General features: G+C 42.1%; 1 protein-coding gene and 1 long non-coding RNA gene across 4 annotated transcripts in view; one reads left to right on the top strand and one right to left on the bottom strand.

Annotated features, from left to right (window-relative positions):
- Positions 1-23,169, bottom strand: part of LOC132402714 (uncharacterized) — a 31,760-nt gene extending 8,591 nt beyond the window's left edge. For 2 of the 3 annotated variants that reach the window (XR_009515044.1, XR_009515045.1), the window contains exon 1: positions 22,961-23,169. This is a non-coding gene — a long non-coding RNA (uncharacterized LOC132402714). Of the gene's footprint in view, positions 1-577; positions 1,898-22,960 lie in introns of those variants that run through there. The other variant, XR_009515043.1, reaches the window with a different exon arrangement.
- LOC132402713 (gremlin-2-like) overlaps positions 21,086-27,434 on the top strand; it is a 34,578-nt gene continuing 28,229 nt past the window's right edge. The window contains exon 1 of the mRNA XM_059985675.1: positions 21,086-21,586. The gene's annotated coding sequence lies outside the window, so the exon portion shown is untranslated. The remainder of the gene's footprint in view (positions 21,587-27,434) is intronic.

Here is a 27,434-nt window from a genome sequence, read left to right as displayed (position 1 = left end):
TCAACGGATGCTTCATAAGGAACCGGCAAGTCTTTCCTTTTTCTCACCAATCTCTCTCTCTGTCGCACCACGTGAAACCCAGTGATTCCCAAAAGGCTGAAGCCTGCAGACATCTGAGTGACTTTTATATCTCCAACAGACAATGTATTATCCCCTAGACAACAGTAGAGGTTATTTCTTAATGATGATTATTACTATACCTGCGCTTTAGATTGAGTATTGACAACGTGCATTATCTGAATGTTTGTATTAACCTTACTTTTGTGCCCCTTTATAAATAAAAACGTTTGAAAATAATGCCATCAGACTTCAACGGACCTCTCTATCTTTGCTGGTAAGTTATCCAGTTACGGGATACGTAACAGAGCAAACTGAGCAGTATTTTAAATCAAATGAAATAGCCATTGCAAAGTGAGTGCCAGTTTTGCTGTGTACCAGGTGGAAGAGCACACAGTTTTTTTTAGATGTTTAACTGCTCCAGCTGAAACCAGCTGAAATAAGCTTTGCTGATATAATGAAAGTAATGCAAGAACATTTAGAGTCAAAGCAATACACACAAAATGCTGAAGGAACTCACCAGGATAGGCAACATCTATGGAAATTAATAAACAGTTGACATTTCAGGCCAAGACTCTTCTTCAGGACTCATTGTTGATTGCAGAATGTTTTCGGTTTCATCAGCAGAATCAAAGGGAAGAGTAGTCCATTTCAGCTTAGTTGGCTGAATTGAAGAAGATGTCTGAGCATTGTCAGTTCAGTAATGGTTTTAATGATATACTGAGTGATCTTACAAGAAAGCATTCAAAAATGACTCCTAATTAAAATGCAACTTACTGCAGTTGAAAGTTATCGCAAATTAAAAGCAGTTGAAGTAGATCTATCAATAGAAACAGTTGACAGAGATCCATTTGTGTTACAGTCAGGAACAAAAATGAGCATGAACAAAATTGCAGCATCTAGTCAGAAACCTACCCGGTGAACGTGCTGCAACTATACAGGGTACTGGTGAGGCCGCACCTGGCGTACTGTGTGCAGGTCTGGTCTCCATTCTTCAGGAAGGATATACTGACTTTCGAGGTAGTGCAGAGGAGGTTCACCAGGTTGATTCCAGAGGTGAAGGGGTTAACCTATGAGGAGAGATTGAGTTGCCTAGGACTATACTGTCTGGAATTCAGAAGAATGAGAGGGTATCTTATAGAAACATACAAAATTTTGAAAGGGATAGATAAGATAGAAGTAGGAAAGTTGTTTCCATTGGTAGGTGAGACTAGAACTAGGGAGTATTGCCTCAAGATTCGGAGGAGAAGATTTAGGATGGAGATGAGTTTTTCCCAGAGAGTGGTGAATCTGTGGAATTCTCTGCCCAGGGAAGCAGTTGAGGCTTCTTAACTAAGCACATTTAAGATACAGTTAGATAGATTTTTACATAGTAGGGGAATTAAGGGTTATGGGGAAAAGGTAGGTAGATGGAGCTGAGTTTATGGACAGATCAGCCATGATCTTATTGAGTGGCGGGGCAGGCTCAATGGGCTAGATGGCCTACTCCTGCTCTTATTTCTTATGTTCTTATTTATCTGGTAAGAACAGGAAGGCCAGTATTGTGGGGACATGAGAGGCTCAGAAAACTAAAATTTAATTGGAGATCCATCCATAATTTGCATGCCACATCCCTGCAATAGAGTCGAAATCAAATTAAGAAAGATACTGGATGATGCCACAACAGTGTTCAAAGATGGCGCTGGAAAACACAAACTTATCAAGAGCCAAATAGTGTTAAATGAAAATGCCACACCCAAGTTTTACAAAGCCCATCCTGTTCCTTTTCCTATCCCTAATCAAGTAGCCAGTGAGCTAGATCACATGGAGGCTGACGAAATTCTTTCCAGGGTTGACTAGAGCCATTGGGTAATGCCAATGGTTCTAATAGCAAAGAAGAATGGATCTGTCAGGATCTGTGGTGATTTTAAAGTCACCATCAACCCAGTACTGCAAGTGGATTATCTTCCCAGGATACCAGATACCTTTGCAAACCTTTCTGGAGAGAAGCATTTCAGCAAACTGGACTTAGCTGAGGCCTGCCTACTGATGGAAATGGAGATGGAGAAGAGTTCAAAGTGTTTCTTACTATAAACACTCAAAAAGGACTTTATCACTATAATAGGATTATTTTTGGAGTAGCTTCTGCACCTCCTGCACTCTGGCAGAATGTATGGACCAGTTGCTGCAAGACTGTCCAGGTACTCATTCTTACCTGGATGGCCTCATTGTTACCAGTAAGGATGCAAGGAACATCTCTAAAATTTCAAGACAGTGTTACAAAGATTAGAAAGTTATGTTCTCAAAGCATAATTCCACAAGTGTGAATTCTTTAAACTATGCATCACTTACAGTGGTCTTACCATTGAAGCACAAGAATTATACAAGTGTGCTGAGAAAATTCAACAGTGGATGTTCCAAGGCCAAAGGATGCATCACAGTTGTGGTCCTTTTTAGGATTTGTCAATTACTATAGCAGTTTCCTACCAAGCCTCACCAACGTGCTCTATCCCTTGAACTCATTACTATAGATCTGGAAGAAATGGCAGAGGACAAAGCAGTGTGACGTTGCTTTCCAAAGGGTAAAGGAAATGGTGACATCAGACACTGTACGTACACTTTATGATACACACCGTCTAGTGAAATTTTGCCTGTGATGTCTCACGTTCTGGTATAGGCGCAGTCATGTCACATATTATGTCACGTTCCCTGACCACTGACTACGGTTTGGGGTTTAAACTCATTACTGACCATCAACCACTGGTGTCCATTTTCAATCCACAGAAAGGTTTCCCACTTTCATGGAAATGTTGATCAATTATCCTGTTTACCCTTGGGAAAAAAAAACACCTGAAACATTTATAGAAGAGGACACTCCTCTCAAAGCATGCCTTGTCGCCAGTACAAATCGAAAGTGTCCTTGTTACAGCAGAGATGATCCAAAGGGAAACCAGAAAAGACTCCACACGGTCTCAGATCTCCGTGGCTGGAATGCACAGCAGAAATCCCACTCCCGCCATTTTTACAAGCACCAAGATAAACTTGGCCTTGACAGGGGCTACCTTATGTGGGGATTGAGAGTTGGTGTACCATCTAGGAAGAGAGCTAAAGTGTTGGAGGAGCGACATGCTGGTCATCAAGCTATGGTCAAAATGAAAGCACTGGCTCAAAGCTTTGTCTGCTGGTCTGTTTAGGATATCAACACATCCAGAAGATGCAAAATGCATCGTGGAGAAGAAAGGTATCCAGAGCTGTCAGAACTACTTCCTGCTGTCCCAGAAACAACATCTACAAGCACCACGGAGGAGGTCCCAGAACCTGAGGTTGTTTCAAAGCAACAAGTCCTCCCACCCTTCCAAGCCATGCAAGGTGACCCCCTTATCGGGAAATGTTACTCCTCAAGAGTAAGAATCTTTATTATTTTGCTTCATGCTCCTATCAAATACCATCAGCAGCAGCCCTTTGTTGCCTCCACCTACCCTCACCTTTAAATATCTGCTTCTTTTTCCATCTATCCCTTCCCCATCTGTCAATCACCCCAAAGCACATGGATTAACCTATCACCTGCCCCACACCTCCTTTATACAGGCTATCTCCCTTCACTCTTCTGTCCCAAAGGTCTTGACCCAAAGCATTGACTGTACATTTCCCTCAACAAATGTTGTCTGAGCTGTTGAGTTACTCAGTATTTTGTCAACCAGATTCACCAGTCTCTTGCATTTTCACATCTTTCTTTATGCCCAATGTATTCCATTTACTTCACTAAATATTAACATGACAGGGCATTCAACCAGCTCGGTCTTCATCCAGATGAGAAGAAGCTATAAAGAGGAGGTTTTCTTTACACATGCATACGAAAACATCGAACCATAGAGTGAACTATGTCATTGGCATCCAAACAAATCAGTGAGGATGGTGCTGCACAGGCTGCAAATGTCACCATACTCCTAGCACCAACATAGAATGCCACTACTCACTAACCCTAACCATGTGTCTTCGAAATGTGAGAGGAAACTGGAACACCCAGAGGAAACCCAAGCAGTCATGGGGAGAACCCTTTACAAGCGGCAGCAGGAATTGAACCCCAATCTGTAATCACCGGCACAGTAATGTGATATGCTAACTGCTACCTAAACTGCTGCCCTGCTTTACTTTTATGTAAAGCTGTGGTTTATATCCAACAAGGTAATAGTAGGGTCCTGGATCTGCATCCAGGAACTGAGTAACAATAACCCCTATCCTTTACTCTGCATGTCTTTGCAACAATTCAAAGGAAGGTATGAATTCAAAAATGCAGAAGTTTTCCAGTTGTAAATGCTTGTGCCAAAATACTGTAGTCTTGTTCTAACAGGGAGTATCTAGTTAAATGTTTCTTTTATGTTTTAACATTTGCTATTAATTTTAAGAAGTTATGTTTAATAGGATCTACAAGATCTCACAAAATGTTGAACCAAAGCAGACTTAATTATAATCCAAAGCAGGTCAGGGTAGATAGGCACAAGTAAGAAAATATATTTCGCATTTTAGATTATTAAACTGCAATAGCACATCTACAATGTTAAGCAAACCTTTTGCCCTGATTGTCTAATCTGTGTGAAAAATGTAACATTTGCTTTGTTACCATTTTATGTCTAGCTTACAAACATTGCTAATCAATTAAAATCAAAAGACAAGAATTAATAATAATTGCTTCAGTGCAGTTTCCTATACTCAGTTAAAATTATGGAAAACATATTTAAATTATATCCTGTTACCTTTAATTTTCCACCGTCATAAAGTCATAAAAGTCATAAAATTACTTACTAGCAAGTAAGCAGGGCCAACTGGTCCAAGCTAATCCCTGCTAGTCTTTGTTGTTCACATGATCTCTCCAAGCCCTTCCCCTCCATGTACCTATACAACTAGCTCCTCAGTGTTGAATTGTATTCGCCTTGACCATTTCCTCTGGCATCTTCTTCTAGGTACTCACTATCAGGTCTCTTTTAAATCTCTCCCCTCTTATCTTGTAACAGTGCCCTCTAATTTTGCACTCCTTGAGCTTGGAGAGAAGACTATGACCATCCACCTTATCAATGAGTCATTCCTCATTCTCCTGCACGCCAGGTAATAAAGATCCAGCAAGGCCAACCTCTCTCTTGATTTTTACAACTGTATCATAATGTCCCTACATCTAAACTCAGTGCTCTAACTGAAGAAGGAAAGTATGCTAAATGCCTGCTTGACCACCCTGTCTACTTACATGGCATATTCACAGGTTCATTTGTTCCACACCAGTACCCTGCCATTCACTGTATAAATCCTACCCTGGATTGAATATGCAAAATCATCCATGCTTATCTCTAAGATGAAATCCACTTGCTGTTCCTCATTCACCTTCCTAATGATCAAGATTTCTTTGCAATTCATTGTAACCTGTTTCAGTATCAACAAGACAGATTGATTTAGTACCATCAGCAAACTTATTGAATGTGCCTTGTACATTCTTACCTAAATGATTTACATAAATAATGAATCATTGAGCACCCAACACTGTCTCCTCAGGCACCCCGCTATTCATGACCTCCAGTTGGACAATTGACCTTCAGCCATCACTCTCTGCTTCCTATCACCAAGCCAATTCTGAATCTTCTTCATTGGCTCCTCCTGAATCCCGTACAACCTAACCTTCCAGATCATCCTGCCTTGTGAGACCTTGTCAAAGGCCTTGCTAAAGTTCATGTATTCACTACCCTACCTTCATCTAACCTCTTAGTTACCTCATCAAAAAAAAACTCCAAAAGATTCATTAAATATGACCTCCCACACACAAAAGAAGGTTGACAAAATCATAAAACATAGTCTATTTCAGATTAGGCCTTGACTATCCAAGTGATGGTAGATCTTATCCCTCCAGTAACATCCCTGCAACTGAAGGCAGACTCACCAGCCTGTAGTAGCCTGGCCCTTCCTTGCTACCCTTCTAGAATAATTTAACAGCACTAGCTACCTTCTAATCTTCTGAAACTTCACCAGTGGCTAACGAAGAAACAAATATTTCTACAAGGGCCTCTGTGATTTCTTCACTGGCCTTTCACAAGGTCCAGGAGTGTAATATGACACTTCAGATGTAGCAACCCTTCACATTTCATTGCCAAAAATACTGTACACTGGGTCTATGAGGTAAAAATTAGTATAAATCATAAGAAATTAAATGATAGAATAGGGAATACAAAACAGATGATCCAGGTTTTAAGAAGATTTGCAGAAATGTTAATTTGGCTTTTAATAGCAAAATAAATAAAATCAGCTTTCTCTGATGTCTGAGCAGTTTATTACTACAGCTTTCGTGTATTTTGTGCATTGCAGTGAGCTTACAGAAACTTTTAAAAGTAGCAAATAAATTTACAAATCTATTCTGTCTAACTTTTGTGACCCTATAAAATAGCTATATTTCTACTAGCCTACTTTGCAATAACTCACCACACTGGGAGTCTGTGGTAGTAAATGCTAGTGGAAGTTTTACCCATCACTGTCTGTATTTCATGAGAATGAGGGTATCTTTGGTATTTCCATATGTGCGTGGTTGAATGTGAAAGCTACGAAGCTGCAGTCAGTGATTCAGCAGTCCACCGCAGACCACAAGGGTAATCACTTGAGCTGTTATAATTTTAAGTTAGCTGCAACCTAGCCCTGCTGTAAAATACTTTAATAATCCTCTGCTTCATTACATGAGATCTAAATGACAGTCTGGCCTGATCATCTTGTTTACATAAATCAGGCCGATAGTGGGGTGGGTGTACGTTCTCAAGAAACATCCACACTTGGATCAGTGTAGGCCATGCTGACTTTATCCAGAACCAGGATAGTTTGTCCGATATTACAGGCATGTGAACAGCATATTTAAACCTGTTGGATTTATGGTATCTAGGCTGGATTAGGAAAACAGTTGTAAGCGGTTGACCTCAGGACAAGTTTGGACTGGTCATGCTAATGTCAGGCTTTAATCTAGTCTTTAACAAGATATTCATCTATGGCTACAGCTTTGCAAATACATATTGTAGTCTGTGTGCGCACAAGTATTGTAATTCCTTCACATAACTACATCTAAATATAAAGGATTGTAAAGGTAAAACATCATGGTTAAAGGTAAAACAACATAAAGGTGCCTCTTTGACCACCTACTACCTGCTCCCATAGCTTAATATGACCCTGATCGTGTGGGTTAAAGCAGATGCTACACCTTGCCCAAGTGTGACCTGCAGGATAGGGAGGAAAAAAGTGCCTTACACCTCCTTTGGTAGAGATGTATCTCCACCCCGTCACCCAGCAGCAGGAACACCAGACTCAAAAACAATTACTTTCCCTAAGCAGTAAGGCTGATCAACACCTCCACCCAATAACTCCACCACTACTTTATTATCTCCTGTCAGCCATCTCGCGTACATCCTAGCGTCACTTTATTGACAAGCAATCAATGTATATAAACTATCTTCTGTATTTATACTTATTGTATTTTCTTTATTATCTTCATGTTCTTTATCTTTTGTATTTTTGTGCTGCACTGGATCAGGAGTAACAATTATTTTGTTCTCCTTTACACTTAGGTATTGGAAATGACATTAAACAATCTTGAATCTTGAATTTACTTCTGATATTTCACATTGCACCATAGTCAGATGTGCAAGCTTCATTTTTTATTTTAACTCCCTGGTAGGTTGTCTGTGAGGGTTCCTCAATGGGCACAAGTGCTTCACCAGCTTAATGCTATTGCAATAGCTAGTCACCATTGTGGTAAACTATGTATACCTGTCTGGACATGCCCTTCTGCTGACTGCTCCTGTGGCTCCTCCCACAGACCCCTGTATAAAGGTGATTGGAGGCACTGCTCCTCCCTCAGTCTCCGAGATGCTGTGCTCCGGTTTGCTGCTAATAAAAGCGTATCGTTCACTTCCTGTCTCCAAGAGTTATAGATGGTGCATCAACCATGAACTGTCACCTGACAGGAGGGCAGATCTTGCCACAGGGATCACCTGAAATCTTTCTTCAAGATCACTTCACTACCGACTGTAAACTCTGGATATGGGAAAAATAAAACACAGGAATTACTGGGAACATTTATATTTCCATATTTCTGTACAATGCAGAAGGAGATGATTTCAGGCTAACACGTCTATGTTGGCCTGTACCCCACTCACTTTCATTGTAACTTTTTTTCTCCATATTCCCATCAAATTTTTCCCAACCTCTTACACACTCAGGGTAAATTCAAATATATTGTCTGTGGAGTTCAGTGCATTTGATTTGAATGAGAGGAGTATCTTACACTAAAATATAAGCAAGGCAACTATCTGAGATTTTAAATACATGGCGTTATGTTATGCAAACTACACTGATAAATTTGTAAAAGTATCACTACTCGATTTTGTGGTTTAAAGCTTGTGGCAGAGCAAGTTTTCCTTTAAAAAGGCAGGAATAAGTCTTAGGCCAATGTTTGATTGTAAGTCTACATTAAATTGTAAGCTCGTTGATGATATTAGCTGGTAGGAATGACTTGTTTAGGTGCATATATTTTCAAATAATAATGATGTAATTAATGGAACATTCTCTGCTGATAAATGACTATAAATATCTTAGCAAGGAGTATTTAGTTCTTATGTTTACTAATATAGTTGGACAAGTTAATGAAAACATCAAATACCAGAGGGTGTAGCTTTAAGGTGAAAGTTTAAGCAAGATTTAAGAGGCAAGATTTTTACACAGAGAGTGTTAGGTACCTGGAACACACTACCAGAGAAAGTGTGGAAGCAGATTCCTATGTATGAGAGGGATTTAGAGAGAGACTTAAGAATTGGCTGTGTATGGAAAGACATAGACCATGTGCAGGCAGATGAGATTAGTTTAAACTCGCATTATGGTCAGCACAAAAATTGTGGTTTAAAGGCCTATTCCTATTCTCCATAAATCTACAATTCAAGCTCGACTAAAAAGCCGGCTCAATGTAAGTCATTACATGGCTTAAGCAGAAGGACATCCTGGATGATCTTGACAGTCAACATCATTAGTAACAATGGTACATGTCCAAGAAAGCACATCAGTACTCGTACTTCCTAAGAGGTCTGAGGAAGTTCAGTGTGTTCCCATTGACTCTCATCAATTCTTGTACGTATATCCTATCCAGATGCATCACAGCTTGGCATGGCAACTGCTCTGACCAAAACTACAAGAAATTGCAGAGAATTGTGGACACAGCTCAGCACATTATGAAAGCTAACTTGTCCTCCATTGCCTCTGCCCTCTATTGTCCCTTTTTGATATGTGTTGAAATGATCTGTGTAGATAGCCCACAAACAAGGTGTTTCACTGTATTTCAGTAAATGTGGTAATAAACCAGTTACCAATAAGTGCTGGTAAATAACCAATTTCTAATCCTTTGGTAGCAGTGCATAAGAAAGAAGGGTCACTATGTGCCATTTTAGATCCTAAAGACTTGAATTTAGCTATTAAGAGTCAAATATAGAACCAGCGGCCTGAGCATAGCATTAGACAAGAAGCACTTGGATAGGTAGATGAGGCAGTGAGATTAGAGAGATATGGACCAAACACAAGAAATTGGGTCTAGATGAGTGGTAACCATGGTCAGCATGGACTTGTTATTCCAAAAAGCCAGTATCCAAGGTGTATTTCTCAATTACTTCATGATTCTAAGAGAGAACAGGAATTATGTGGTCTATTACTTTTGGTATCCTGGCCTTTATAAATACTGACATTTATAATTAAGAGCATTGAGTATAGGAGTTGGGATGTAATGTTAAAATTGTACAAGGCATTGGTAAGGCCGAATTTGGAGTATTGTGTACAGTTCTGGTCACTGAATTATAGGAAAGATGTCAACAAAATAGTGTACAGAAAATATTTACTAGAATTTACTAGATTTACTAAAGATTTACCTGGGTTTCAGCACCTAAGTTACAGGGAAAGGTTGAACAAGTTAGGTCTTCATTCTTTGGAGCGTAGAAGGTTGAGGGGGGGACTTGATAGAGGTATTTAAAATTATGAGGGGGATAGATAGAGTTGATGTGGATAGGATTTTTCCACTGAGAGTAGGGGAGATTCAAACAAGAGGACATGAGTTGAGAGTTAGGGTGCAAAAGTTCAAGGGTAACATGAGGGGGAATTTCTTTACTCAGAGAGTGGTAGCTGTGTGGAATGAGCTTCCAGTAGAAGTGGTAGAGGCAGGTTCGGTATTGTCATTTAAAGTAAAATTGGATAGGTATATGGACAGGAAAGGAATGGAGGGTTATGGGCTGAATGTGGGCCAGTGGGACTAGGTGAGAGTAAGCATTCGGCATGGACTAGAAGGGCCGAGATGGCCTGTTTCTGTGCTGTTATGATTATATGGTTATTACTGTATTCACTTAAATAATACTAAAATGTTCACAATTCTTGATGTTCAAGATGGATGTTGACCTTTGACTTCGGGTGAACTTTTGAAATATTCAATGACTCTGTTTCTCCTTTGGAAGTATCTGCCATTTCTGATCTATTCTTCATCAACTGATCACAAATGGCATGTGTCTGCAGAAATAAAGGTTGTTGCAGATGATTCTTGAGATTTTGGAGAAATACCAGATGAACCAAATGAAGATTAAGAGAACCACTTAAGAACTTTTCTGCTGCCATGTAACGAGCTAGCTAGCATATGATCACAAGAAAACGTAGAGTTGTGGACACAACTCAGTACATCATGGTAAATAGCCTCCCCTACAAAGAGTCTGTTTATTCTCTTTGCTGCCTTAGTAAAGTAGCCAGTGTAATCAAAGACCCCGTCCACCCTGAATATTCTCTCTTCTCCCACCCCCCAACATCAGGCACAAGCACGTAACCAGGCTCAAAAAACACCTTCTACTCTGCTGTTATAATTCTACTAAATGGTTTCTAGCACAATAATTCAAGTGAAGCTTATCATCATTTAACTACATATATGCATTTAACATATATAACCATATAATGTATAGAGAAAAGAGACAACGTTTCCCCGAACCAGGGTGTAAAGCACACTAGTACACATAACACACAATAACTTATGAAGGTAAGGATAAAATCTACAGATGAATCACACATAAATAACAAACTAAAGTGCATTAATATTAAATATTGTAAGATACGGAACAGATCAGTGACACTTTGAATAAGATGCGTCAAGGAGTTCAGAAGCCTAATGGCCAGGGGGAAGAAACTGTTTCTCATCCTGTCCATTCTTGTTTTTAAGCATTGTTTTCTGCTGTTTGGTGATTGCAAGTCAAAGGGGACGCTCAATATATCAGTGGGATCCTTAATAACACCAAAGGCCCTATATACGCAGCGCTCCTGATGGATGGTAAGGAGACTTCTATGATCCCCTCAGCCATTCTCACAGAGCTTTGTAGGGACTTCTGCTCCGATGCTCGACTGCCCCATAACAGATGGTGGGTCAACTCGTTAGGATGCTCTCAATGGTGCACCTGTAAAACACATGTAAGATGGCGAGGTGGGGGAACAGAGCCTTACTGTCCTCAATCTTCTTAGGAAGTGAAGGCCTGCTGTACCTTCTTGTTCAGGGTGGTGATATTAGGGGACCAGGTTAGGTCATCTGTGAACTCCCAGGAATTTGGTGCACTGAACTCTCTCTACGAAGGAGCAGAGGGGGATCATTTGTCTGTAATTTCCTGAAGTCCACAATGGTTTCCTTCATCTTCTCAATATTCAGATTTAGTTTGTTCTTCTCACACCAACCTACCAGCTGCTCCACTTCCTCTCTATACTCCATCTCGTTATCGTTCTTGATAAGGCCAACCATCCGTAAACTTGATATCATGGATTGAACTGGATCCTGCGACAGTCGTGTGTCAGCGGTGTGAACAGCAGTGGGCTGAGCACACAGCCTTGGGTAGCACCTGTGCTCAGTGTAAAGGGATGAGAGACATTGCCCACACAGACTGACTATAATCTTACTGTTAAGAAGCCCAGCATCCAATTGCAGAGGGATCTCTTGAGACCCAGCAAGGACAGTTTCACCACCAGTTTCTGATGAATGGTGGTGTTGAACGCCGAACTGAAGATGGACTCCTGACCTCACATTCTACCCTGTTATAATCTTGCACCTTACTGCTAATGCACCGTGGCTATTACACTTTATTTTTATTGGTTTACCTCACTCTACAAAGCTTGCAGCATGATCTGCACTATCTGGGAAAACAAGCTGAAACATGCAGATGGGATTTAATGCAGACAAGTGTAAGATGTTGCACAATGAAAGGTCAAGCCAGACCAGTAGTACACTGTATATAGTATACAAGGTAGGACACTGATGAGTGCAGTAGGTCTATCATTCCTTGAAACCATCATCATGGGTAAATAGGGACACAATGAGAGCGTTTGGCAGATTGACCTTCATAAATCAAAGCACTGAGCACAGGAGTTGGGCAGTTTTACTGAACTTGTCTAAGACATTGGTGAGGCTGACCTTGGAGTATTCTGTGCAGTTCTGATCACATCCCCACAGGAAAGGTATCAATAAGATTAAAAGAATGCGGAGAAAATTTACAAGGATTTTGCCAGGATTTGAGGACCTGAATTACAGGGGAAGATTGAATAGGTTAGAAATTTATTTGCTGTAGTATGAGTGAATAAGGGTATACAAAATTATGAGGGTGTATAAATAGGGTATACATCCAGGCTTTTTCCCCTGAGGTTGGCTGAGATTAAAACTACATGTCATAGGTTTATGGTGAAAAGTGAAGTATTTCAGGGGAACCTGAGGAGGAACTCCTTCACTCTGATGCTGGTGCAAGTGTGGAAAGAAGAGGGTTCAATTGCAGCATTTAAGAGAATTTTGGTTTAGGTAAATGGATGAGAGAATTATGGAGAGCTGTGGGCCAGGTGCAGATAGATGGGGCTAAGCAGAAAAACAGGTTGGGCAGGACTAGTGGTGCTGAAGGGCTTGTTACTGTGCTGTATGACCCTAGTGCTCCATGGCACTATGATTACCACAATGCACTCTATAAAAATATGACCTGTATGAACAGTGGGCAAGACAAGCTTCTCACCGTGACAATAATAAACCAATTCCAGTACGTTGCTGGAAGGTAAAGGTTTGTGTAGATACAGCCATGCTTCACAATGCCTGCTCCCATACAAGATGTTTTGGGTAAATGGTGAATAAATTTGATGGGAAGAGCATTGACAGTATTTGTGGTCTCTGAAAAGCCATTGTGAGAGAGGTCACAGAAGTTACGTGATCATGTCTGCTGTTCCAGATATAGCTTCCAGAGGAACTTGGAAGTAAATGTAAATGTTGTTATCTCTCCTTTATGTAAGATAAAAGATGGTTTATATTTGCAATAAACCTCTATTAGGATTATGATTAAAAGAAGAATTGACAATAAATGTAAACATTATTTCAATAGATTGGTTTTTGTCTACTGTTAATTTTATGCTGGGTATATAATAACATATTGCTCAGATGTTGTTTAAATTGATTTATCTTTCTTCGGAAATTGAAGCCAGTTCAGAAATCTTGGAACAGTTCTCAATCTCCGGCTTGTGGCTCATCAGGACCACAACCATCAAATGATAATATATGGCCAAATAACAAAATCCTTGGGATTTCATAGCTGGGGCATTTACTAATTAATGGGAAGATTAGTTTAATGAAATGCGCAATCCCTTTCCCAAATTGCAATACAGACTGAAGTAAATAATGAAGTCTGAGGCAGTTGATTGGACGTGACGGCAGAGGGCGCTGGACGGCAATCGCTAAACGCCATGACTTTCACCGCCACTGATCCACATTTCACCTGAAACAGTTCAGCCTGTTGTTAATTCTACCGGACAAGCTGAAACGCCAGAGGCAGCGCATCCTACTACCGATGGGAAATCACTCGAGATTGGAACTAGAAAGAGCATGGAGTAAGAGAAAATCAAGAGTTTAGCGAAGGTGCAAGATCTAGGAAGAAAAACCATCACCTGGTTTAAGGTGACATCTAGTATTTGACCATGCAGTCTCGCCGGGATGATTTGGTTGCATTGCTCTCTGACAACGTTGCTGTGTTTAAAACATAATAAGTGTTTCTTAGGCTACAGTTCCAAAGTGGCTCGCTTTTAAATATGAACCATTTACTTCGTATCTTTGAATTATCCCGGAGTTAGATTGCATTCAGCGCACGCCGCAGATCTTTAATGGCGCACATGGGAATCAATTCAGTGACATATTTGCAATATCACGACAGTGTTTATTGTCCTGATGCCTAAGTAGTGGGATTGATGCTGCCCAGTTTACAATGATTACTGTAAATGGCACATTTCTTTATTACGACAAGTGGCAACATTTCTAGAGCGGATTGAGAGCAGCTCAAACCGTGACTTGTCACAGACCCTATCTCCATTAAAATCTTCCCCTTCCCCACCCCAACACAGGCACGGGGCGATTGGGAGGTAGGCGCTGACCCACGCGTCTGCATTAAACCTTCCCTTCACAAATGATACACCAGCCGAAAGGGTGAGTGAAATGTGTGTGGGTCGGACCAATTCACCTTTCTCTCCCCCTGGAGCAGAACAAATTGTTATCAGTGCAATCAGACAGTCAGTACTCCTTTGGTTTGTTTTAAACCCGAAATAGAAACACAGACTGAAGTGAGAGATAAATATCTGGAGAAAGGCCTCGTCTGGGAAGAAGCGAGATTGTAAATTTGCGTCTTCTTTACTTTTGTGTTTATACAGTCACTTAGAATAACTGAAACCAGGCGCCACTTTCCAAGAATCAACACATCAGCCGGCATTAATATCAGCCGAAAAAAAACTTGTGGGCTCCAGTTAATATTTGAGATTAACGAAGCGAGCCTGTAGCAATCGCATTAACACACGCGCACACTCACATTCTCTCTCTCTCTCTCTCTCTCTCTCTCTCTGTCTCACACACACACACACACAGATCGTTTCTCCCTTTATACTTCTATACTTCAAACATTTGGATCCGCTCGGCGAATCAGATTAATTTCCCCAGCACTCTGATTAATTCCGTTATTGATCCAATTGCAAAAGAACTTTCCGACCAGCGGAATGATTGGCCGCAACAACTCCAGGTGCAACAGTGTCACTAAGAGTTTATTTCTATCTTTCTATCTCTTCTGAAAGAAGAAAGTCATTCTACTACCAGATTCATTAAAAGGAGGGGGGGGGGAGAAGGAGACGGGGACGGGGTGAGAGCGAAAAATACGTGGGGTCGAAATAAAGACAGGAAAATAAATGATGAGAATGTAGGAGCGATTTGTAATTAGAAAACTGCGCACAGGTCAATGAAACAAAGCAATCGATCAGAGGAAAGCACCAGGTTGACATCCGAGAGATAGGCAAACACGTCATTATTTGAGTGGTCGGCGATAGCTGGACAGAGTAATTATCATCTAGACTTAAAAAATCAAATTTATTATCACTGTCTTATACCGTATGAATTCAAATCTGGTGTTTACGTAATAAATATAACGAATCAGAATAAAATAAGCTAGGGCAATGGGCTAACAGTGAACAATTAGAAAAGGCGAAGCCGAAACAAGAGCGAGGAGTCCAACAGAAGATTGTAATTCCGGAAAATATTATACCTCAAGAGATAGTATTTCGACACGGAAAGATGGTTGTGGGGGAAGAACTGTCACTATCACGTCGATCAAGACACTCTTTCTGGAGAGGAAAACACATTAGAAAGGAGTGCAATCGTTTTCGAGTGACAGATCGGAGAAGGTAAAGCAAACGCATCGGAGAGAAATCTCAGCGGAAGGAAGCGCTATTATTAAAGTGCAAAGTGCCGCACGCGAGAGAGCAAATATTTGAAGGAGTCCCAATGTAGGATGTCTCGACCCGGAACGTCGGCGTACTCGCTTTGCCTCCACAGATGCTGTTTGGCCCGCTGAGTTCTTCCGGCGGTCTGTTCTTTTTCAAGAGTACTCACATGTAAAGTGGCAACGATTACATAAACGAGAAAGACAAGTTGCTGAATACTTCAATATAAAACAGCCACGCCACAGTCAGTATCAGGGAAGAGTTGAGAGAATCCATTAGGATCCTGCTAGGCAGAAAGCAAAAAGGAGGAAATGGTGCTTTGGGAAGGAACGTATGAAAAAGAAAATCACGGAAGGCCATTCGGCTCGCGCGGTTATCCTTGTGTTCAATGAAGTACGGGTGATTGATAAGTTCGTGGCCTAAGGTAAGCCGATATGAGTTATACGTCTCTCGTTACGTGCCCATGCAGCTCAACTCTTTGAGTGATTATGCAGAAAGTTTGAAGTTAATAACTCATCAGGGGTGATTGATAATTCCGTGCCTTAAGGTAGAATGAGACGTTATTAACTTCAAACTTTCTGCATAATCACTCAAAGAATTGAACTGCATGCGCATGTAACGAGAGCTGTGTAACTCATCTCCTTCTACCCTAGGCCACGAACTTATCAATCACCCGGTACATAGTTGATCATTGACCTCAGTTTCAATTTCCTGCACTAACCTTATTCGCCTGATATCCAAAAGCACAAACTGAAAAGAAGGATTGACAAAACTAAGTAGGGAGCATCTGGAAAACTAAGCAACCATTTCATCGTCCAGGAAGAACATCAACAAACTGGAGGGGTGGCCACAAAGCGGGACAGGGCAGCGTCTAGTTGGAGAACGCAATCACGCAGAGTGGAGCAATTACTTACAGGAAAGTGAATATTTGTAAGGCACTGAAGCATACATCAACTGCAATTGGGCAGACCAGTTGTATTGAAAAGGGGAATGGTCAAGTGATAGAAATAAATAATGTAGGGGAAAGCTATGCAAGTAGAAAGCGGGCATATTGACTCAAGTTACGGGGACAGCAGTAGGAATGAGCATTCACGGGCAAAAACAAGACGTACAATTGTGGAGCAGATCAGAAGTTGGTGGGATGGGGCGAAATGGCGAAGAAGAAAATGAAACGGGGAGATCATGGAAGAGGGCGGGGTTATATGTAAGGTGTAAACAGTCATGTGGAAAGAAGGGTCTTGCGGGACAGGATTCCTACAGCTCTGTTATTTTGGGAAAGCAGCTGGTGACGGTGTTGTCTTATAGAAGATGTCAAAAAACGAGGATGCAGTCCCAGTGGGGAAAACAGTTACAGGAGAGGACTGAGAACGCAATCATAAACACTAAACAAACTTGGGTATCATTTATAATCAATTATCAGAGCTTCCTCCCTCCGAAGGTCTCTTCAGATTGCAAAATATACCAACTGGCGTTGATGCATTTTAATTGTAAGCGATCTGCCAACAGTTGTGAATCAGATCCACTTGGGGCCCTAGGAGTGAATTCTTGCCCCACGTTGCAGCAACTCTCGGAAAGTGGTTTTAGATTGACAAGCGTTACCCCTGGGCCACTTGAACCAGAACTGACCGAGAGCAGGACAGAGTTTAATAAGGGAAGTAGAAGTACCTAGACCAAGCTCACGGTAGAAAAAGAAAAAGAAGTATGACAGGGCGAAGATGAGTGGGAATACAGATGATTGGGAAAGTTTTAAGGAGCAGCAGATCTTAACTAAAAAAGCAATACGGAGAGAAAAAATCAGGTATGAGCTCAGTCTAGCCAGGAATATAAAAGGGGATAGCAAAAGCTTTTTTAGCTATGTGAAGAGAAAGAAGATAGTTAAGAACAATGTTGGCCCCTTGAAGAATGAATTGGGAGAAATTGTTATGGGAAACAGGGAAATGGCAACAGAATTTAATGCGTACTTTAGATCTGTCTTCACCAGGGAGGACACAAGCAATCTCCCAGATGTATGGATGGGCCAGGGTCATAAGATATCAGAGGAATTGAGACAGATTGACATTAGGTAAGAAACTGTGATGAGTAGACTGGTAGGACTGAAGGCTAATAAATCCCCGGGTCCAGATGGCCTGCATCCGAGGGTTCTAAAAGAGGTGGCTCAGGAAATTGCGGATGCATTGGTAATCATTTTCCAATGTTCCTTAGATTCAGGATCAGTTCCTGAAGGTTGGAGAGTGGCTAATGTTATCCCACTTTTCAAGAAGGGAGGGAAGGAGAAAACGGAGAACTATCGCCCTGTTAGCCTAACGTCAGTCGTGGGGAAGATGCTTGAGTCCATTATTAAGGACGAAATAGTGGCACATCTAGATGGCAGAAATAGGATTAGGCCGAGCCAGCATGGATTTACCAAGGGCAAATCATGCTTGACTAATCTGTTGGAGTTTTTTGAGGGTGTAACAAGGATGTTAGACGAGGGTAAGCCAGTGGATGTTGTATACCTAGATTTTCAGAAGGCATTCGATAAGGTGCCACATAGGAGATTGGTGAGTAAAATCAGAGCTCATGGCATTGGGGGCAGGGTTTCAACATGGATAGAAAACTGGTTGGCAGGTAGAAAGCAAAGGGTAGCAGTGAATGGGTGTTTCTCAGACTGGCTGGAGGTGACTAGTGGGGTACCACAGGGCTCTGTATTGGGACCACAGCTCTTTACGATTTATGTCAATGATTTAGATGAGGGCATTGAAAACTATATCAGCAAGTTTGCTGACGATACTAAACTGGGTGGCAGTGTGACATGTGAAGAGGATGTTAGGAGAATACAGGGAGACTTGGATAGGCTGGGTGAGTGGGCAGATACTTGGCAGATGTCAATCAATGTGAATAAATGTGAAGTTATCCACTTTGGAAGCAGGAACAAGAGGGCAGAGTATTGTCTGAACGGTGTCGAGTTAGGTAAGGGAGAAATGCAAAGAGACCTAGGAGTCCTAGTTCACCAGTCAATGAAGGTGAATGAGCAAGTGCAACAGGCAGTGAAGAGGGCAAATGGAATGTTGGCCTTTGTTACAAGGGGAATTGAATACAAGAGCAAGGATGTCCTTTTGCATTTGTACAGGGCCCTGGTGAGACCACACCTGGAATATTGTGTACAGTTTTGGTCTCCAGGTTTAAGGAAGGACATTCTGGCAGTTGAGGAAGTGCAGCGTAGATTCACTAGGTTGATTCCTGGGATGGCAGGGCTGTCTTACGCAGAGAGATTGGAGAGATTGGGCTTGTACACGCTGGAATTGAGGAGATTGAGAGGGGATCTGATTGAAACGTTTAAGATAATTAAAGGATTTGATAGGATTGAGGCAGGAAATATGTTCCAGATGTTGGGAGAGTCCAGTACCAGAGGGCATGGATTGAGAATAAGAGGTCAGTTATTTAAAACAGAGTTGAGGAAGAGCTTCTTCTCCCAGAGAGTTGTGGAGGTGTGGAATGCACTGCCTCGGAAGACGGTGGAGGCCAATTCTCTGGATGCTTTCAAGAAGGAGCTGGATAGATATCTGATGGATAGGGGAATCAAGGGATATGGGGACAAGGCAGGGACTGGGTATTGATAGTGAATGATCAGCCATGATCTCAGAATGGCGGTGCAGACTCGAGGGGCCGAATGGTCTACTTCTGCACCTATTGTCTATTGTCTATTGTCTATTGTCTGTCAGCACTTCGTAAAGTGTTTGGTTGTTTGTTGGCAAGGGGTGACGGTTCTTCGCACTGAATCGGAATTTCCAATGTAACATGCCAAGAATGACAAGTAGCCGATGGGGCTGGACGTGTCACTTCCAACGCACTTCTATATACATTGTCAAGAGAATTTGCTGTCTCTCTTTATTGCCTCACAAGTAAAAAGTTTAAGGAATTAATTGCATGCCAGAAGCTTGTCCAACTTCTAGTAGCGTCGCCGTTGACAAGATGCAGGATCCGGATATAAAATATGGCCGGGATTCACTGGCTTGCTCCCTGTTGAAAGATGTGTTAAACATTAGCGCTCTTACACTAAAACGTGACCTGAATGCTAGACGGCCCTAGCACCCTGCATTTGATTTGTAAGTGTGGCTGGAAGAATACATTCATGAAAAATTCAGTTGAAATGCATTCCTGTTTTATATTCCCTCATTTTCCCCAAGCATTTTATAAGTTTACAAATGAACGTCTTGCAATTATTTTGCACTAACAAAAAGTTCTGGTAAGCATATGAAACGTGCTCCCTCAGAGTTATCACCTCACACCCCAAAAAGCATGTGATTGGTGACGAGGAGCAGTTTGTTGCAAACATGCGCTATTTGCGCCCAGCACCATCCAAGCGAGCTCGCCAAAGTTTTAAGGAATTCGCTTGTGTGGCTGGTTACGCAGATACTCGGCACATCCTCCGTGCCAGCTTCAGTTCCCCCAGTCAAGCAAGCCTGACCACCCTATTGCCTCCTGCTACCCCGTGCCATCATGTTAGCGTGGGCTCGGGTAACTATGCGAGCTCAAGGGAATACGACGCCAGGTGATCAGTGTCCGAGGACATAGAGAAATAGAACATCTGACCCGGTGGCTCCATCCTGCAATAAGAGTGTCTATCGTAGCGCAACTTTCCTGCACTTACACCACATTCCTTAATCCCCTGAGCAACACAAAATCTATCTGTCTTGTATACACTTAGCCACTGAGCCTCCACTGCCCTATTGGTTAGGGAATTCAAAGCGCAACCCTATGGGTGAACACAATTCTTCCCCGTTCATCTGGAGAGTAGCTACTTTGAATGTAGAGTAAGGTAAAGGAACCCCTTTACCTTATTATCTTAGAATCGGCTGTCAGCCCCGGTCCTAGGCACTCCGTCTCGAGAGAAACAGCTTTCAACGAATTGATTGCCAATTCATAAACGACTAAATGGACGGAGAATGATTTGTTTCGGATGCGCAGTGGAGAGCAGCGTTATCCTGCAGCTAATTAAGGCATCTGCAGTGCTCGTTAGCTGCATTGACAGAGAAGTGAGCTTATCCCATTGATATCTCTCTGCTTTGTACACGAACATTGACAGACCAAACATTTTGAGAGCGCGGTCACCTTCAAAAATGGGGATTTAACGACCCCACCCCGTCAAGAATCGCGTGATAAATGTGGGACACCACTTTATTGCATTTTGGGGAACTTCTTGTTACCATTTTAGCCGCGAATGTAGAAGACCGACACGGTGCCTCTTGAGTTTGTCTCCAGCTTGGAGCTTATCCTGCTTCGAACGAGTGTCTGTGCCCTGACCTTACTGTTACTGTGAACACCGCCTGCCAGTCTGGAACATTTGCGTGAGGTCCTTTGTTTGACAGATACGGCGGCATGTTGTGGGTATGTGCCAGCCGGAGTACTCTATAACCGTGCTTGTGCCCTGCAGAGAGCGGTGAAGGAATTTCCCTCCCCGGCACCGTGGGCTGTTGCTTGTGTAATATTAGTCAGAGGAGTGTGTGATTTGTTTTTTTGGCTGAGTGTTTGATCACAGCCAATCCGAGCCCCACATTCTGATAACATCCACATGCAGACTCTCTGATCAACTAGAAGTGAGACTGAACGGCGCTGGCTGTACAACCAGAACTGTCTGAAGCTCTCTTCACCTCGTCTTGAGTATATGGAATTCAGTCTTGCAGGCAACAGCGCTGCTCACTCCTGACAATCTCAGTGCACATCAACACCCCCCGATCCCACACAGCAAATCTGCGGCCGGCCAGCATCTCTTCTCCAGGTAAGGACATTAAAACATTGCCAAGGGACTTGCGGCTCGACAATAGGCAGTATCAAACCGGCCTGCGGGTTGATACGGATCGTCGCTGAGTTTTCGAGATTAAAACAGGATAATTCTTCATGCAAGTTGCCTGGTCTTGCAATTGTTATTCCTTTGGGACAGCACGTCTTTTTTGAGAGAATGTGCTTATTCTACATACTATGAATGTATTAGCGTAAATCGAAGGAAACCTGCTTGGTTTCAGGGACCAAGGGTAATTTTATTTCATTTTATGCAAAGGAATATTAGAGAAATATTCAGAGGGTAGTTGGGATCTGAATTCAGGCTCTAGGATGATTGAGGCAGAATTGCCTCGCGCTTTCACCGAGGCAAATAGGGACACTGGAGGAGAGATAATTATTTACAGGTCTATAAAAGAGTAGAGGGCATTGACACTGACATGACTGAGTCAGCGGAGACTCAGTGGACTTGAATGGTTTCCTTCTGTGTCGTGAACCTTCTCTCATTCTGTTGTATCCAGTTCAGTGCACTACGGATGGACCACGCGTTCGTCTCTGGTTAACCTCTGAGTGCTGTACTTCTCCCCACACAGAGTCGGTCACTTCTAACATGCGCCCACACGCAGACTCGCTTTCTTGGCTCTTTCAAGTGGCATCTTAGTAACTTGAAATTGGATCAGTAAATTAGAGCTCCCAAGTGGCTCCGGGCTCGGGCTGAGAGAGCTGAATATGTACACTGACACACACACATACACACACATATATTATATATATCCAGCTCTGTATGTATATGTATACATCCAGCTTTCGTGTGTGTGTGTGTGTGTGTGTGTGTGTGTGTGTGTGTGTGTGTAACTCATAGCTAATGACCAGGTGACAGTAACGGTCTCTGCACCTTGTATCAGTTATTGATGGACGTTCAGCCCGTGCGACATCCCACATGGACAGGGATGGAAACCACCAAGTAACCTGGTGGATATTGAATTTTTTTTTTAGACAAGGCTATAATTTAGAAAACGAGTCTTTAAATAGTATTGTTTCCCATTATATCTGTCAGCTCATGTTGGAATAAAACGGATGGGGAATGTTGATGAATTGCGAGTGCGGCGCCGAGCAAAGGAGAGGGGGCATTTCTGTGCAAGTGATTTAGTATTATTTCCGAGCTATTTAAACACACACACACACACACACACACACACACACACACACACACACACACACACACACACACACACACACACACACACACACACACACACACACACACACACACACACACACACACACACACACACACACTTTAAGTACTGCTCGCCCATCATTTCTATGGTTCAGTGCTATTCACAATTGCTGTCTGATCTCGGTTGAAACTCACCAATTTTCGCGTCAATCTTCACATAAACTCACGTGTAGCTACTGCCCCAGGATAGCGGCGCGGAGGAAATTTGGATCGAAGAGCGGAAGAGACGCTTAAAAGTGATACTGGAAGATTTGCAATCAGTTCCCCCTCTCATGTTCCAATGAGTTGGCAGATTACTTGTTGCGCAGTTTTTGACAATCCACGTTGCCTGGCCGTGCAAATCGAAGATGCTCACGCAAGGCAGCCGCTAGGGGGCCGCTGGGGGAACTCGTTGACTCAGCTGGTGCTGAAGAGTCTCCGCTCCTCACCTACTAGACCTCCTGTTCGCTCATACTCTGGAGGGTTGGGGGGGGGGGGGGGCGGGATTGATCTGAATGGGTAGCCGAGCATCTCAGGCTAACGGTGAAATTTGGCAAAGTTATGAGTGGTGTAACGGAAGTGGCCGAGAGATTGCCGCTCCTGCATCTGAATTCTAAGACCTTCCCACACTGAAGCTCAGATATGTGGAAGCGACTGCCAAACGAAGTAAAACGTGGTAAGAAAATTGTGTTTTTTCTTTGTTCGCGATCAGAGTCTGAACTGCACTGACGGCGGTGCTGGGGAGGTGGGGTGGGGGTTCAACAGGTATCTTCAAACGGGAGCTCGGTAAGTATGCGGAATGAAGGTCTTTGGAAGGGATTGAGAGTGAAGCGAGCTGGCGCTCTCTCGTATTCGACCTGTATGGATTCAATCGACCGGACGACCACCTAACCGTACCGCAACTATTCTGTAAAATCCAGTTTAGTGCCCTGCGCAATACCGAGGAAGAGCTGCACTGTCCGAGGTGCTAACTTCAGATGCTTATCGCCAAAGATACCCGACTCCTTGACCAGTATTAGTTGCTCAACAAGCTGACCATCAGGTGAAAAAGCAAGCGGTCTGCTGGAGGATCCAGCAGCCTCTGTGGGGAAAGGAATTTCATCCCACGGATGCCGCTGGGCCCGTGGGCTGCTCCAGATAGCAGTGTGTCATGTCTCATGTATTAATGTCTAATATCAGGTCATTAGGTCAATGATGTGACAGGTTGCTGAGTAAGAATTGTCACCATCACTAAAACAGTGACAACACCCAAAGTACGTTAGATCAAAGTATAGAGTTCTTCCATTAACAACTGACAGGGAGAGAAAAAGCAGGGAGGATCTCATTGAAACCCATCACAAATTGGAAGGCCTAAACAGAGTGGATGTGGGGAGGGTGTTTCCTCTAGTGGGGAGAGTCTAACACCAGAGAGCACAGTTGCAGAATACAAGGAATTCTCTTTAGAACAGAGATGAAGAGGAATTTACTTAGCCAGAGGGTGGTGAATTGTGGAATTCATTTGCACAGACTGCTGTGAATTGCATGTCATTGTATATATTTGAAGTGGAGGTTGATAGGTTCTTGAATAGTTACAGAGAGAACGCGGGAGAATGGGGTTGAGAGGGATAATAAATCAGCCATGATGGAATGGTGGAGTAGACATGGTGGACCAAATGGTCTTACTCTGCTCTCTGTATAATGGTCTTATGGATGGGTAGGGACAGGAATCCCCTCAATTACTATAGTATTGTACCACCTCCGGGAGCCACATGAGTGACAGCAGTGCTTCTGGTTTTATAAAGTATTATGAAACAGTCCATCATGCATTGTCTAAGAACAGAAGAATGAAGAGGCATTGCATGGTTTATTGTAATTTTTTAAAAATAAGTTTATTTTGATATTAAAAAAACTTGAAATTGCAATAAATAGTGTACCTCTTTCTCATCAGCCACTGTCTGGGATAAATGAGACCGAAGGTGCGGTCACTTAGAGCCAGTTGCCCAGCTTATTAATGTCAAGTTTGGACTGAACTCTGGGCTGCTTCCCAGCAACCTATTCCCGGTCTCATTTATAGAGTCAGCCCTTGCACGTCAACTCAGACTGAGTCCAGCAGAGAGACAGCAAAGTGGCAGGGAGACATCTGACTGCATCTCACTAGCAATGTCAGTGCGTCACCCCATGTACTGCAGTGATCCTTTTAACCACCAGTTCTCATTGGGAGTTATTTTCCCAGATCCTCTGAGTTTAGGCAGGGGCGTGAAGCACTGACCTTGAACATTGCTGAAGTCCTTCAAAAGACAATACCGGTGATATCTTGTCATCCAGCTTGGCATTAACTTGGACAAATGATAGCAGTGTGGGGCAGGGCAGGGTTGAAGTCATAGTTTCCCCACAAAATACCCCATCCATCATTTTGTTCCACTGAATGATATCTTAATTAGATTTACCAGTGAGTAAAGGGATGCGAGGAAAGCACAATGCTTGTTGGTAACAGAAATGTTGTCAGTGCTGTTTTACTTTACTGAGCTGTTGGCACCATGAACAGGAGCTCCATTTTGCCCATTCCCTCACTTAACAAGATTCATGCTAACAGATCATGCATCACTCTGAAATTAGCAACCAGTTAGTCAGTTTCCCATTTCTTTCCACAGACATACTTCAGTTATAAGTTGCACCACTGTTTCTTGCATTTTGCCAGCCAGGGACCTTGCCCACTTCCCAGCTTTGGAACATTATCCAGAAGGAGAGAGAGAGAGAGAGAGAGAGAGAGAGAGAGAGAGAGAAATTCAGGAAAATGTCAACAAGAGAGACAATTCTCATCTTAAACGCAAGTCATTCTGAGGATGCTGAAAACCCAGAGCAACACACACAAAATGGTGAAGTTACTCAGCAGGTCAGGCAGCATCTATGGAGGAGAATAAACAGTCGACATTTCGGGGTGAAAGCTTTAATTAGCAATGACTAAAATGAGAGCATGAACTCTCATTCTTGGTCTCATGGGTTGAACAGCTTGAAACAGGACTAACTGAGCAGCCCATTATAGAAAACTTCAAATGCATTGTCTGTTAACTCACACTTATTTGTCAGATAACTCTTTTGGGAGTCAAATCCACAAATGCTTGCCAGTGAATGATGCCAGTGGTGGGTTTAGGGAGGGCGGTGGGTTGAATAAAAAACAGAATATCTACTGCTATGTCTGGAATAAGAAGACATCGCAGATGCTGGAATATGGAGTAGCCTATGTTTTCATACCCTTGTAACTTAACGTCTGCCTACGTTGAATCTCTGTAATTCTAAAACTTTATTTTGTCTCCTGTTATTACTTTTCCCTTGAATCTTGATGTGCTAATATAATGAGATGATTTGCATGGATATCATGCAAATCAATGTTTTTCTCTGCATTTCAGTACATGTGACAATAATAAAACAACTTACCAGTCTAATAAATTGTCTGAATGACATCAATGACATCTAACTTTTAGACACTCATTACTTTGGATACAATTGCATTAATACTTCCATTTTCTTACGTTAGCTTGTAGTTTCCCTAGTACCAGAAGTCACCATTCTCCTGAATTTCTCAAGTTCTAATCTTTTGGTCAATGCCATGACACATGTACCATAATTGCCTAATGCCCACTAACCAACACTTTCTGTGTGTGGTGTACAGTAGCTTATCTGGAGCTCAGTAAAACTGACACTCCATTGGTGCAATGGCTAAACTGAACATTTTCTGCATGTTGTGGTAGCTCTTAATTATGAGAGAATCCTGGGACTGTCTCTAATTGACAAACCCTATGCTTTTCATTACTTACTATTGCTGGTTTGACAGGTTAAAGTGTCCTACCCAAGCAGGCTATTAGAATCCACATATACAATCTCACAGTACCATGTTAAAACAAACAGCAAGAAACATCTGTAGCTACTGAGTGAATTTTTATCAGTCTAAGATACCTCCCAGTTTGTTTTGCAAACAGGTCTGTACACAGTGTATGGGCACAATTTTCCTTCAATAAAAATTATATATCCAAGAATGCTCTCTCATTCAGTGATAGGATGTTTCTTCCAGTGGGAGATTCTAGGACCAGATAGCACAACCTCAAAATACAAAGACATCCCTTTAGAACAGAGATAAGGAGAAATTTCTTTAGCCAAAGGGTAGTGAATTTGTAAAATTCATTGCACACAGATGGCTGTGGAGGCCAACCCATTGGGTATATTTGAAGTGGGAGTTGAGAGTTCCTTGATTAGTAAGGGTGTCGAAGGTTACGGGGAGAAAAGAGTCAGAGGGAAATAAATCAGACAATGGAGTTGTAGAGCAGACTCAATGGGCCAAATGACCTAATTGTATACCTAGGTCTTATGATCTTATAATGTAAACAAAGTTATTTTTTCTTCATTAAAGTTGACCTAAAATTAGAATTTATAACTTGGGATGGGATGGTGGAAGAAATATATAGATGTCACATTATTCCTAAATCTGAGAAAATTATTTGTTGTAGTAGTATGGTGCAAATATAAAGTATGAATGCTCAACATTGATTAGATATTTAGTAAGATCAATACAATTAAATGGTTTATCTGTTCTTTGTTTCCATTGACTATGTTTATTTCATGGTTCTTGAATGATTCGTATCAACAGATTTTTCTT

The sequence above is a fragment of the Hypanus sabinus genome, chromosome 12 (assembly GCF_030144855.1).
Source record: "Hypanus sabinus isolate sHypSab1 chromosome 12, sHypSab1.hap1, whole genome shotgun sequence".
In the NCBI taxonomy this organism is placed as follows: domain Eukaryota; kingdom Metazoa; phylum Chordata; class Chondrichthyes; order Myliobatiformes; family Dasyatidae; genus Hypanus; species Hypanus sabinus.
The sequence above is the reverse complement of the archived record's forward strand: the minus strand, read 5'-3'. Positions and strand labels throughout refer to the sequence as shown.